Source organism: Vitis vinifera, chromosome 10 (assembly GCF_030704535.1).
Source record: "Vitis vinifera cultivar Pinot Noir 40024 chromosome 10, ASM3070453v1".
Taxonomy (NCBI): Eukaryota; Viridiplantae; Streptophyta; class Magnoliopsida; order Vitales; family Vitaceae; genus Vitis; species Vitis vinifera.
Window position 1 is genome coordinate 1901992 of NC_081814.1, and position 15963 is coordinate 1917954.

Below are 15963 nucleotides of genomic sequence, written 5' to 3' on the forward strand. Positions count from 1 at the left end.
GTCTTTTTGTGGTCCGGAGATCTCTTTGTAATTACATCTATTTATATCAATAAAAATATATTTCTTTCTCATTTGCACTTGTGTATACTTTTTACTGATAGTACTGCTTTAAATTGGACACATTCCATGGTCTGAGTAACGGAGTGCCATCTAGCTTTTGTAAATGATAGGATCCATTTTCGTTTGCTTTAGACACTATGTAAGGTCCTTCCCAATTGGCTTGGAACTTTCCCACGCCTACTTCAGCAGTATTTTCAAAAACTTTTCTAAGTACTAGCGTACCATTTTTGAAGTTTCTGGGCCTGACTTTTCGATTGTAATGCGCTGATGCCCTTTGTTGATAATCTGCCATCTGGATGGACGCGCTTTCTCTGACTTCGTCTGCCCAGTCCAAATTTCTTCCTAGTTCCGTGTTGGCGTCTTTTTGCTTTGCTGCATCAGTCCGGATAGTAGGAAGACCTATTTCAGTGGGAATGACTGCATCCATTCCATATGTGAGGGCAAAAGGAGTATTTCCTGTTGGTCGTCCGGGTGTGGTTCGATAGGCCCACAGGACGCCGGGTAGTTCCTCCACCCACTTCCCTTTGGCTTGCTCCAGCCTTTTCTTTAAGGCATTGACTAGAGTTTTGTTTGTGGCTTCCGCCTGGCCATTGCTTTGAGGATAACGTGGCGTGGAGTATGAATTCCGGATATTCAATTCCGAACAGAAATTCCTGAATGCAATGCTGTCAAATTGTGGACCATTGTCAGCTATGATGATTTGGGGAATTCCGAAGCGGCAAACAATGTTCTTCCATACGAATTTGGTGACATCTTTATCTTTGATGCTTGCATATGCTTCAGCTTCTACCCATTTACTGAAGTAATCAGTGGCGACAAGGAGGAATTTCTTCTGGGCAGGTGCTGCTGGGAGGGGTCCCACAATGTCCATGCCCCATTGCGCGAAAGGCCATGGGCCTGAGACCGATTTTAATGCGGCTGATGGCATGCGTGGAATGGGAGCGTATCTTTGACATTTATCGCACTTTTGGACATATGCTGCCGCGTCTTTCTTCATTGTTGGCCAATAGTACCCTTGTGAATGAGCTTTATGTGCTAGGGATCGTCCTCCCGTATGATTTCCGCATATTCCTTCATGTAATTCAGCTAGCACATACTGGGCCTCTGAATGCCCAAGACAGCGAAGATAAGGCCCTGTGAAAGATCGCTTGTACAGGTGCCCCCCGATCAGGGTGAAGCGGGCAGCCTGCACCCGGATTTTGTGCGCTTGTTTAAGATCTTTGGGTAAAGTGCCTGTCCGGAGATATTCTGCAATATCATGCGTCCATTCTTGATTATCCGTTTGGGTTGCCTCAACGGTGTTGCAAGTGGAATTTTCTGCGACAGAGGGATTGGCTTGCACATGTATGGGCAATAGAATGACTTTTTTGATAGGTAGAGAGGCAGCTATGCCGGCCAAAGCGTCAGCGTGCCTATTGTCAGCTCGCTTAATTTTTTCGATTGTCCACTCGGTGAATTGCTGTAAGGTGCTTCTTACTTTGGCCAAGTATCGGGCCATGCGTGAGTCCTTAGCCTCATATTCTTTCTGGATGTGCCTTACCACTAGTTGCGAGTCGCTGTAGATCCGGAGTTTGGAGACGGATAGAGCAAGGGCGAGGTCCAATCCGGACAGGATGGCCTCGTATTCTGCCTCATTGTTAGACGCGGAGAATCCCAGCCGGATGGCTTGCTCCAGATGTTCTCCAGTTGGGGACTGTAATACGAGCCAAACTCCAGATCCTGATGAACGTGAGGCTCCGTCAACTCGTAGTGTCCACCACTCCTGTTCACTTGATTCGTGGTGCTGGTTGGGTCTTCGTGAATATTCGAGCACAAAGTCGGCCATTACTTGGCCTTTTTTGGATAATCTGGGTTGGAATTCGATTCCAAATTCGCTCAATTCGATGGCCCATTGTAGCATTCGCCCAGTTAAATCTGGTTTGTGTAGAATGCTATGAAGGGGTTGGTCGGTCAGTACAATCACTGGGTGGGCTTGAAAATAGGGGCGGAGCTTTTGGGCAGCACTTCGAAGAGCTAAGGCTGTTAGCTCCATTTTTGAATACCTGGTTTCTACATCTGCCAATGCCCTACTGACATAGTAGACAGGTTTCTGCTCCTTTGGTGAAGGGCAGCGGAATAGAGCGGCGCTGATTGCCCATTCTGAGACAGCTAGATACATATATAGCTTCTCCTTTGGGATGGGGCTGCTAAAGATGGGTGGATGCATAAGACAATGTTTAATTCTTTCCAACGCGTTTTGGCAATTGTCCGTCCATCCCTGCGTTCCAGCTTTTCGTATCGCTAAGAAGAAGGGTCGCAACTCATCAGTGAAGCGGGCTATAAAACGTCCTAACGCAACGAGCTTGCCTGTGAGGCGTTGTAACTCCTTTTTGTTCCTGGGAGGAGGTGTCTCCATGACTGCTTTGACTTGATCCGGGCTGACTTCTATGCCTCTTTGGCTGACCATAAATCCCAGAAACTTGCCAGCACTCACGCCAAAGGCACATTTGGAAGGATTTAGCTTCATGTCATACTTTCGCAAGAGGTAAAATACTTCTTGTAAATGGAGGATATGCTGCTCTCGAGTTTTGCTTTTAACCACGATATCGTCAATGTATACCTCGACCGAGCGGCCTATCAGAGGTTTGAAGATTTTAGTCATCAATCTTTGATACGTGGCGCCAGCGTTTTTGAGTCCGAATGGCATGACTTTGTAGCAATAGAGGTCGTGTGGCGTTATGAATGCTGTTTTTTCTTCGTCATCCGGAGACATGGGAATTTGGTGATATCCGGAGAAGGCATCCAAGAAATAGAGCATCTCTTGCCCGGAAGTGGAATCCACAATTTGATCTATCCGTGGTAAGGGAAAACTGTCTTTTGGACATGCATTATTGAGATTGGTGTAATCAACACAGACTCGCCATTTGCCCTCTTTCTTTGGTACCACTACTACATTTGCCAACCAATCCGGATAAGATACCTCTCTGATGAACCCGGCTTCCAACAATTTGTTAATTTCATCTTGGATAACTCTTTGTCTATCCGGGTGAAAGCATCTAATCTTCTGTCGAATGGGTCTGGCTGCTGGAAAGACGTTAAGCTTGTGAGAGGCGATAGAGGGATGAATTCCCTTCATATCCGAATGTGTCCATGCGAAGATGTCATGGTTGCTTCGAAGGATATTTTGTATGCTCTGGGTTTCTTCCTGTGTCATGAGGGAACTGATGTTTGTGAGGTGATCATTCTCTTCTGAGATTTGGATTGTTTGTAAGGGATCTGCTACCGGGGGATCCTTGTCCACCGGACCCAATAATTGCTATTGGTCGTGCGCAATGCTAGGTTCAGGGGGAGATGCATCCTCCTGGTTAGCGACTGCTTCACGTGCTATTTGGTAGCACTGGCGAGCGGCTAACTGGCTGCCATACAAGTCAGTTTGCCCTTCGTTGGTGAGGAAACTCACCATTTGATGATATGTGGAAGGGATGGCTTTCATGTAGTGAAGCCATGTGCGTCCCAAGATGACATTGAAGGGTGACAACTCTTGCACCACCGAGAATTGCACGTTGAGAGTGACTGGTCCAGCTCGAACCAGCAGTATAATGTCTCCTAAGGATGTTGTTGATGATCCGTTGAATCCGGATAAGATTCGTCCGGGGTTTTCGAGACCCGCGAGACTATGTCCCATATGGCCAATGACTGATGCTTGTACTAGATCGGCTGAACTGCCTGGATCAACCAAGATACGTCTTACATCAAAATCTCCTATTTCTAGAGAGAGGATGAGGGCGTCGCGATGTGGCTGTAGCGTCCGGGTGGGATCTACTGGTGGGAAAATGATTGTCCCATCAATGGGGCGAGGGCCCTCCCCAGTAAGACCCGGCCGGATGGAATTAATGCGTTCGTGTATTGACGCGGCTCGCAGCAATTTCTGTCTTTTCCGCCTGGAATCGTATTCCTCGTCAGATGGGCCCCCGTTGATATAGTTTATGACAGCCTTGGGGGCGACTGGGGCCCTCGGGGCCCCAGAGTTATGATGCTGTGATGCGTCCCTTCCTCCAGTATCTGAGCGGAGGTACTGTTTTAAATGTCCTACTTTGATGAGCCTTTCAACTAGATACTGGAGGGACCGACATGTCTCTGTTGTATGACCATGGTCTTTGTGGAAGGCGCATTTCTTGCTGCGGTCTCTTATAGATGGGTCCGTTTCGAGGGGTCTAGGCCACCTGAAGTCGGACAACCCTTGGATCATTGGGAGAAGTTTTTCGTATGATATGGATAGGGGTGTGATGGGCGGCCTATCCGGACGACTCGGCCCTTCCTGCCTCCGGTCAACTGGTTTTGGCCGGTCCGGAGGTTTGGCATGTATGTCCGCGTTATCTCTAGAAGCCCGTCCGGCAACTAAAACTTGCTGAGTGGCTGCACGTACGTCATCTTCGAGCATTGAATATTTGTTAGCGCGTCTGAACAAATCGTCCATCGTTGTAGGAGGTTTTTTTTGCCAGCGATTCGAAAAATGGGGTGCCTGGACAGATGCTTCTTTTGAAGATCTGTAGGACAGCGTCCATGCTGCAAACCTCTATTTGGAGTACGGCTTGGCCAAATCGTTTCACAAATTCCCTCAAGGATTCGTTGTCTCTCATTTTTATGTTCTGGAGGGTGCTGATATTCTGCTTGTGTCGAGCAGAGCATAAGTACTGTCCCACGAATGCTTCAGAGAGGTCCCTGAAATTGTCAACAGAGTTAGGAGGTAGGCGATGAAACCATGAGAGGGCCTGCCCTTGAAGGCTGGCAGGGAATACTTTGCATAATAATGCATCGTTGCCAATATTGAGCGTCATAAGCTGTCGATAGTGCATGATGTGATCGAAGGGATCGTTGGTCCCATCGTATGTGGAAAACTTTGGTACGAGGAATCCTCTTGGGGGCTCGTAATGGGTGATATGAGAGCAAAAGGGCGTGGAGAGCATGTCATCCAGCCTTTTGCTGATGGAGCCAATGGGTGGCTCGTTTGGGAGGTTTCTCCCAGCTGGTCGTTCCGCTAGGTGTGAGTGAACGTTCCGCATCGCTGGGGTGACCATGGGGTCACGATGCGGAGGTACGTTCTACACCATGGGAGCAATCATAGGATCGGGGCGTGGCGCCCGGGTTGTGGCTACTGGTGGCCTTGATCTCCCAGGCTCTTGTGGGCCTAGTCTTGCGCGCATAGAACTTGACAACTGTGATTTTCTATCACGTTGTCTTTTTGCTGAAAAATGAGTGGAATCTGAGCTTTCCTCACGGGGAGCTCGAGGCATGGGTGTGCGTGGCTCATGGGGCCTTGCGTTGTATGTTCCTGGGACAGCTCCTGTTGACCCAGGATATATTGATTCTGGCTCTGGCCTTGAGTTTGCCACCTGGCCTTTTGAGCGCTGACGACGAGGAGGTCCTGATGTTGAGGCTTGAATGCGTAACACAGCGTTTTCTTCCCTTAACCTCTCCGTCTCCTGGAGGAGAGCTCTTAGCTGTTTTTCGCTCGCCAACTGTCTTTTTTCGATGGCTTGACGTCATTCGTGATTATCTTCTTCCTCTCTACCAGATGATCGACTTTGGGAAGGTGTGGCCATCTTTGCTAGTGACTGAATCAAAATAAAAAGTAAAAGTTTCCCACAGACGGCGTCAATGTTGTCGCCTCGCGTATCCGGTGATCCACGTTGCTGCTAGAGGGATGGACACGTGATTCTCAACACACAAGGGGTTCTTGATTCAGCGATTACACCTGCAAAAGGCATCCGGACAGGGTGTCCGGACGCACCCTCCGATGGTTTTGTCAGCCATGGTGAAAGAGAGATAAATAAATCAGTTGGCCTTTTACTAGGTATCAAGAGGTTACCAGGGGATCAACCTTTCTTCTTCATGCGAAGGCATATATATACAGCTTCAGGGGTACTGTTCCTCTCATTAATGGTGAGGAGATATTTTCTGTTGTGATGATGACAATAGGTGTTAGTAGGAGCACTATCATCCTACGAATGGCTGTCAGAGACCATGGTAGGTGATGCGGCTGTCAGAGATCGTGGGAAGCGATTATGTAGAATGATCGTGGGAAGTGACTTGCTGTCACTTCCTCTTGTCTTCTCATTCTGCAGGTGATGGGATGTGGGCCATGGCTGCTTGTTGTGATTGCGTGTAAGACTCGCTTTACTTTAATTGACCATCCAGACGATTTATATCCGGATGGATCATGCTGAATATCCGGATGTGTTGTGGAGACTATCCGGGTGTCTACGCTCTACCAGCGTCGTTTGCTCTTCCTTGGATAGGAGAAGCTTGAAACGTCGTTTGTCTTTCCTTGAGGGGTTCCGGATAGGATAGCCGCACCATGCATATCTTTAGGGGAATCCGGATGATGATGGTCCGGCTGATAACACGTGCCACGCGTCACCATGAGCCGCGTGCCACGTGTTTCCCAAGGGGAGGGGTCCCTATAAAAGAGAGAGAGAGCATATCTAAATTAATGTTAGTTAATTTTACCAGAAAAGAGGTTGGTTGATTATGTAACACCCACTTGCTTGGTTGGGTTCCATATGTGTGCAAATTGCCAGTTGTCCCATTGGATGTTAGTGGCTGGAAATGTCATGTTAGAAACCCACATGCACTTATCATATTCAGCTATATCCTCGTGGACCACATCCAAGTTTTTGTTTAATGTTCCACCTTGAGTTCTCCCACTTTGATGGTCAACAGATTCAAATTTAGTTAGCATCAAGGAATGAGATCTGTACAGTGTCACTTGAGCATGCATCATGTTGAAAATTTCATACTTAACATGAATAAGCCAACAAGCATTCACGTTTTAGGAAATACATATGTTACAAGACCATACTTCATTTTAGGTTATCATCTTGCTCTTGTTCAGCTGACCTTTATCTTTTCGTAATACATGTACAAGAGAGGGTTCTAATCCAATATTAAATTTTTACCAGGAAAAATGCCCTGTTCCATTGGCTCTTTGTGCTAAACCGTCTCCCAATGTTCTTTGGTAATTAATTTAGTAACTTTAATTAGGTCATTTATAAGTTAATGCATTGTATGACTGGGAATGAAGGAAAAATAGATACCAGGCTTCCTAGTCAATCTCAATTTTAATAACAGAAAAATAATCTCTTTGTATCAATTTTCGTCTGATATTTAGATGATGATTGTGGTGGATATGGATTCGATTACCAATGGAATTATAATGTTGATTCCCAAGTTTTCTTCTATAGGTTGCTTCTGAAATTAATTATGATTTATTATGTCATGAAGATGCCTTAGTTCTGCCAAGATTCGTTGTATGTGTTAATTCTTTCTTTTGGGTTTTCATCACTCTATGTTTGACTCTGAAATTAATACTTTTACTTTGTTTTCTTATACAGTGAGTATTTTACTGAAAGTGAATTTTTATCTAAAATAGTGAGGCCGTCAGCTAGGCTTGCCTAAGTATTTTGATGACCATGTTATGATCTCATAGTGTCAGCCTGCTGCAACAGGGATTTTTTTCCCTGCAATGGTTAGAAGCCATCTGTTGAAGTTTTGGCATCGAGTTCCATATGATTTTGAGCTTTATATTTGCAGATCTTATACTTTCAAGGGAACATGGCTCCTGTTTACCCTGGAAATGAACAGTGTTAGAAAGAAATGGAGAAAAGAGGAAAAAGAAAAAGAGGAAGGACTGTTGTTCTTGTGGGGTATTGGGTGAGGTGAGCATTCATAACGTACTTTAAATTCTTTTTATAGCTGTCTTAAATTTGACATAGTCCATGTAAATAGTCGCTGGATACCCTGTGGAGCAACTCATTGAAACACCTATATTATGGGTCTGTTTAGTCCATATCAGCAATATCGCTGATTCTCTTCGAGCTCTGTCTGGTCCATATCTACAGTCCTCCATTTAAATATCTGGGAAAGTTATGTTTTCATGGACCAATTTGTTAAATATATGGTTTTTGGAACCCAGATTTATGGAATATAAAAAATATCTTTCAATGTGGAAACTTATATCAGATTCATGCACTCTGAGCCTTCTGTATTTTTTCTACCGAAATTGCCCCTCCAGGTATCCACATCAGCAACCCATCTCAGTAGGGGTTGAAACTGAACCGGTTGAAAACTCCAAAATCAAATGTTGAGCTTCCCACAAAAACACCCTAGCCGACGGTTCTTTCTTCCCTCTTTCTCATTTGATACCCATTCCTCTCAGTTGTCTTCACTCTGTCACCAAGGAGAAGCAGAGGTTCCCAGAAAAACGGTGTAGCCGACGCTTCAAGACCCTTGCCGACGGTTCTTTCTTCCTTCTCTCTCATTCCATACCCATTCCTTTCAAATGGTTAGTTCTTTCTTCCCTCTCTCTCATTCCTTACCTGTTCCTCTCATCTGTTTTCACTTTGTCACAGAGGCAAAGCAGAGAACCTTGTAGAGTGTTAAAAAAGTTCTGTCATTTCAGTTGAGAAGGGCTTAATCCCATTTGTTTCATCTCAGATTTTCTGTCTCGAGGTAATGCATTCCTTCCTTCTGTCATTTCAGTTGAGAAGGGTTTAATCCCATTTGTTTCATCTCAGATTTTCTGTCTCGAGGTAACCCATTCCTTCATTGTTTTGCATTCGCATTTACACTGACGTAAATATGTTGTTAGTGTGGGTTTTTTATGAACTAGGTGTGGCTTAAATGTTGGCATTTAGGAGTTGGTACTAAATTTTTAAATCTATTCGTAATAAATCATCATCATTTTTTTTCAATTCCATGCGTTTTCTGAGTTTTTACTGTTTTATTTGGATTGGCAAATTCTCGAAAATCTGTTGTTTTGATATAAAATGAAGGCAAGAATATGAGTTGGGAATTGTTTTTGTTGTGGTTTAGAATTGGGAAAAACATATTTTGAATTGGTTTGCCAAAAAAGGAATTTTTTTTTCCCCAAACTGTTTTTGGGTATTGGGAAACAATGCATTTTTAGTGAAACCCATTTATTGGATTGGGTTATGCAATGGATTACCAAAATGGAACACTTTTTGGGGATGATGTATTTCTTCTGAGAGCGAAATAAGTGCTTCTGAAATGGTGATTTATAGATTCGAAATTACTCATGTTTTTGGGTTTTTGTGATATTCATGGTTGGTGGGTGCTAACGTTTTCGTTGTTGTTTTTTTATTTTTTTTGTATTTGTTTTATATGTATAGTTTAAATTCACGACCCGTTTCTTCAAATATTTTTGGTTAGTATATGTTACTCTTCTTGTTGATTAGTAATTGATATTGATTTAGAGATCTCTTTTAGAACATGGAAATAGGAAATGCTATATAGGAACTATTGGTATTATCTATTGCTCTCGTTGAGTCCTAATTTCAAGATAAACGCACTATCTGTTGCTCTCGTTGTCATATGTCTAGCCACAACAGAAAAACCTGCAGGAAACCTTTGCCTTAAATGCATATTTGTCACCTTATTGCATTATGTAGATCTTGTCTTACTCTATTTCAAGTATCTTTAGTGAATTGGTTGTCACCAAATTAGCGTTACTATTTCAATATTTTGTACCTTTGCCTTCACTTGCTATGTTCATTGAGTTAAGTTATATTGCTTTGATTATTAATTTCTTTCACAATGTCCGAACTATGGTTGCACCACATCTTGTTTTATTGGTATTTACTCCAACCACATGTATTGCCTCCCATTACATTGCTTAAACCAATTTAACCAAACTGCAGTATATGTTTCCATGTATAAAGACTACTGCTTTGTTGTACTATATAGTACGCCTACGCAATAACATGAATTGTATACCATTGAATCAATGTATTTTGTTATTCTTAGTTTTTCCCTCATTTCCCCTTTCTCTCGTCGCCACAGCTTATCTTCACTTGCTTGTTAGTCTTCTCATAGTTTTGACAATTCTGATTTGTTCATTAGTGCATACTGACTTTAAACTAATTGTACAGGAGAGTGTTGAAAATTTGGGAAACATTTTTTTCCATCACTGTTCATAGTTTTCTTCTTCATGTTTCAGAGTTGTTGATCTTGTGCTAAACCAATGACATTAATATATATCACAATAATCTATTTGAAATCATACGTGTCTCATTTTTACTCCTTTGTACAACTTTCATATCCGTAGGCTTCAATGTTCATAAGGCCATTGATTACTTTGTAGGTTTCGAAACTCGTCGATTAAGTATCGCCATCCAAACATACTGATTATACACATGCCAACAGAAAAGAGAAAAAGGAAGGAGCATGTTCCACCAACATGCACACAGGTGGGTAAAACAGATTTCATTGAACAATGGCTCCAATCTTCAAATTCAGCTTAATTGGAAATTTGCATATATTGGATTTTTTTTGTCATTAACCCATATTTCATTTTAATTGTAGGTTAAGCTTCCTAAGTCCCGATGTTCTGGGAAGAAATTCATAACTGTCATTGCACGCCTAGCCCCTGAAAAACAGCAAGCCATTAGAGAGATGGGCTTTGGGGGCCTACTGACTTTTGCTTGCCGCGAACTAAGATATGAGCTATGCGGGTGGCTCATATCTCAATATGACTTTACCTACCATAGACTTAATATGGAAACCGGCAATGCTATCACTGTCAATGAAGAACATGTCAACAAAGTGATGGGCATCCCTAACTCCGGGGTAGACGTGGTTATCCTTAAGAGAACAACCCCGTCCAATCGCACATACACTCTCAGGGTACTGGAGCAAAACCTTGAGAACTTGCCCGTGTGTGATGAATTTTTAAAATCATTTTTAATTTTTTCATGTGCCACTCTACTGGCACCTAACTCAAAGCTTGAAGGAAGCCATGACCTTTGGGACACCATATGGGATGGTGATGTTGGTGTCCAAAGGAATTGGGCAAAGTTTCTGCTGAAACACTTAGAAGATGGAATAAAGGAATATCGACAAAAGCAGCCTACTTACATCCGAGGCTGCCTCATGTTCCTCCAGGTATAGTTTAGGCTCCAACCCCTTTTGTAATTAGTATGAACTTAGTTTACATTTTAATTTGAATGTCATGCTTACTGCAATTTGCTCTTTTAATGCTCTTTGTTTCATATACTACCCTTGGACAGCTGTTCTACATGGCATACTTCTACATGCCATCAGTCAATGTTGAAGTGACCAGCCCGCTAGCTGCTGCATGGACTGACGATGTAATGAAACGCCGATTAGCAGCTGAAATATCAACATTCGGTGGTTATGGATATGTGCATGTATGCTCTAACTCAACAAAGCTTTCCCTACTAGTTAAATTACCATATTAGCCTCGCACCAGTAATAACCAATTTGTTGATTCCCTCATTGAAATAATGATGCAAGACACAGGCACAGGAGCGAGCACAAAGCACAGCCAATATGGATGTACCATCAGTAGCCTCAACCTCTACAGCTGATGACGATGCTACAGAGGTAGTTCTTCTTCACTAACCACTCATACAAGTTCTTCTATACAATGCATACAATACTATTCTAAAACTATTCTGTTTTCCACTATGTAATAGGTTATTAAAGCCCGTGTCATTGACACATCGGAGAGTATGCTACGATTAGCTTCCTCTCTGGCGCGGGATGTTGCTGCACTATGTTCCCGCCGAAGTGGACCAGAGGGGATATCTTCAATCCCTTGCCCAAAAGCACAGCACCACGCTGAATATCAACCAATGCGCGAAACACCGGGCAAGCAGACGTCAGCTGACGAAATAGAACCACAAGATAACCTCGCACCAACCCCCCATTCTCCAATTGGAATGGAACCGTCACCAGAAGCCACTCATTCCGAGCCAATGGCCCCACAGTCTCATGCAGAGGCATCGCTTCCACCACAAGTGACAATAGAAGAAGCGCGAGAATGTGATAGGGTAGGTGGGAGTGGTGATCAAGCCATTAAACCTTCATCTATCAAGAGATTTAAGCGGACTTGTAAGAGGATAGTGAAGCGTCCTCCCACTTGCAAAAGTCCATTTGTCACCCAATGTGTTAAACAATTCCCTAAAATCCCCCATGCTCATCGGGTAGTAGCAGATTACGCTTTGGCAGAAATTGGCGATCCTAGGTACATTTCATTTTTCTAAAAATAATTCTTGCAATCATTTAATATGTGAATAATTTTACATCATTATGACATGATTCATTTTCAATCATTCTAGCGAGATTTTATGCGAGATGTATGGGATGTACATTACCCGAGAAGAAATTTCTTGTCTAAATGCAGGGTGGTGGGTTAATTCAGTAGTAAGTTACTTATCTTTATGTTGAATTAAATTCAAAAGTAATTGGTCATATAATGTATAAAGTGTTGATGGGGTTGTAAAATTTGTTCATTTCTACAACTTTGCCAGATTGTGGCGATTGTCTCTCGCATGATGAATGGACAGCAAGCACCACCAGCGCGCACACATTATTTTGATCCTTCGTTCTCGGTGAACCCTCTAATATCCTAAATTGACATAGTCTCAAAATAGAATAGCATTTGTTGATGTTTGTATTGATAACCCCACCCGTGAACAGGTGATTCTGACCAACTTGAAAACAAATGCAACCAGCCAGGTGATCATGGATAGATGTCGCATGTATCTGGATGCTGGTATATTGGGCCATGATTTGGGGACATGTGACATGGTAAATAACGGTTGTTAAATTTCATTTCCATAGTAATATATGCAATGGCATTGGACATGACTATTATCTTATAACATAAAAGGTAATAACTCTTTTATGATAATGCAGATGTTCATTCCAGTTTGTGAGAACAATCACTGGCACATGCATGTAGTTAATTTTGCAGCTGCACGAGTTGAAATTCTTTCATCTTTGCCCTTGAGGCGAGGAAACAGTATTAGTGCTGCAACAAGGCGATTATCTATGGCAATCAATAAAGCACTGCATGCATATGCAATTCATATGGACGTGGATGTCTCGACTTTTGAGCATGTCCAACCACACCTTGTGCAACAACTGAATGGGTAAAATATTCATATATTCTAACCAAAACGGACATTTGAGGTGATTTTTTTTTCTTAGATTTCTATGATGTACATGACAAGCCTAAATGTGATGTGTTATAGGTTTGACTGTGGTATCCTTGCACTAAAATTCATGGAATTTTGGAATGGGGCCACCTTAACTACTTCAGTGGCAGAGGTTAGAGTTAGTTTACATCCTAATTGGTTTTGTTTTTTTTAAAAAAAAAAAACAGTATGAAATAAGTTTTTCCCATTTCTGTAGGACAAGCTCAACATGTACAGACTCCAGCTAGTTGTGGAACTAGTGCTCAATGAACGCAACACTGTTAGAGATAAAATTATGGCCTCCTGTCATTTGTGACTTCATGGTTGATGATAAGTTTTTTCCTATCTGAAGCTACTTACCATATAAAGCAATACTTGATTGTAGTTTGTCCACAAATGACTGAATTCATATCCTGTTATGTGATGATGTGATTTTGTTCCCATTCTAAAACCATTATTTATGTTCTATATTTATTGTATCTTATTAAGTATACCACTTCCCATTGTAACAGTGACAGTATGGTGATGCTGAATGTCAGAACTTTATGTACAACAATGGGCAACGCGTAAGGGAAAGAAAGACTGCATGGTGATGTTGTTGCTATAGCTTACAAGAGGGAGTAATATCAGAATGAGTCATATGTTATCCTCTTTCTTCGGATTGTATGAAGCAAACTTGGTTTACCATATGATCAAAATTAGGTTTCTTTGGTTTGTTGACTACATTAGAAACATTTTGCTGATGTACACATTCAAAGGACTATGTTTGTGTTTTGTTTTATACAGGAAATCCTAATAGAGATAAGGCATTTGTTACATATCCTTTCAATTTTTTCCCTGTTCCATCCTAATTAGGTTTCTTTCGTAATGAATCATTGAAGACTATTGGCACTGGTGATTTTTTTAGATTGTCATGTGTTGAGATAATTCTTTGTTACATATCACGAGTTTTTTTTCTTTTAGTTAATAATATTAAGTGATGATCTGGCATTTCATCATGTTCTTAATATTTGGCTTAGCTCTTACTCATGAAGAATATTTGCAAAAAGTTATACAGGGTTCCAAAATGGTTTTGCATGTAGCATGTTTTGCTTCCAACAATCTGTAGGTTGTGATAGGCAAATAAATATATGTGTTGAGATAAAACCAAAAAATAAATGGTTCACATGATCACATTCCATATCCAACCACAACCCTTCAAAATCTAGATGAATACCAAAATGGGAAAACAACTGTTTACTTAAATAAATAGTCACAACAAAATATTTGTAAAAAGAACAACATTTCTCGAATGTCCATTTAGGTAGTACATGAGGTACATTAAGGTAGTACCTCAGGGTCTTACGGTAGTACCTCATGTGCATTAAGGTAGTACCTCAACTTTTTTATGATTACATAACCTACAGAATGAGTGAGCAATAAGAATATAATAATGGCATGCTGTAATATGTAATGCAATGAACTAATTCTGACTTAAATCATAGAAGAGCATCATTTCTCTAAGGTGCCTTAAGGTAGTACCTTAGGTACATTAAGGTAGTACCTCATGTCATTAAGGTAGTACCTCATGTGCATTAAGGTAGTACCTAAAATTTTTTATTATTACATAACCTACCGAATGAGTAAGTTATAAAAACATAACACATGGCATGTTGTTATATGTAATGCAGCATGACATTGTTATGTTCTCATAGGTTACCTTATGTAATCATAAGAAATTTCAGGTACTACCTTAATGCACATAAGGTACTACCTTAATGGTCTTCAGGTACTACCTTAATGTACATAAGGTACTACCTTAACGCACCCGCGAGAAATGTAGCCATTCTGTGGCTTCAGATTTTTATTAGTTAATTTCATGACCTATTGCAGCATGACATTGTTATGTTCTCATAGGTTACTCCAACGGTACCTTATGTAATCATAAGAAATTTCAGGTACTACCTTAATGCACATAAGGTACTACCTTAATGGTCTTCAGGTACTACCTTAATGTACATAAGGTACTACCTTAACGCACCTGCGAGAAATGTAGCCATTCTGTGGCTTCAGATTTTTATTAGTTAATTTCATGACCTATTGCAGCATGACATTGTTATGTTCTCATAGGTTACTCCAACGGTACCTTATGTAATCATAAGAAATTTCAGGTACTACCTTAATGCACATAAGGTACTACATTAATGGTCTTCAGGTACTACCTTAATGTACATAAGGTACTACCTTAACGCACCCGCGAGAAATGTAGTCATTCTGTGGCTTCAGACTTTTATTAGTTAATTTCATTACCTATTGCAGCATGACACTACCTTAAACCATATTCGATAAATTTTACTCTCCCGACAATTTTTCACTCTCAATATTTATTTATTTAATCATACTGTTGTTTTCTCATTTTTCTGGTTATGTCAAGTTACGATGGTTGTGGTTGGATATGGAAGGTGATCATGCGAAGCAAATATTTATTGGTTTTCTACCACATTTATTTTTTCTATAACAACCTGTACATGGTTTGAAGCACAAAATTAGCAAAATGCACAATCATTTAGGAACCCTGAGTAACCCGTGCCAATGAGAATGTGCAATAGTCCTGAACCCTGGTAGATCAGGATTTGAAGGGCGCCATTGCAAACTATTGGTATACCAGCAAACTGTTTCTAATGTAGTAAATCAAACCAAACAAACCTCTCAACTTACCAATAACATTAACAGAAGATGATATGTAAAAGCTTACACAATAACTAAATATGAAAGGAAAGTCATCAAACAATTTACTAATGTGAGTATGGAAGGATAAACTGAAACTGCATCAATGTACAAACAAATAGGTTCCAGTCTATGTTTGTTGTTCTCTTATGAAATTAGTACCATACCCCATAATAAACCTATCACTGTGGATTAC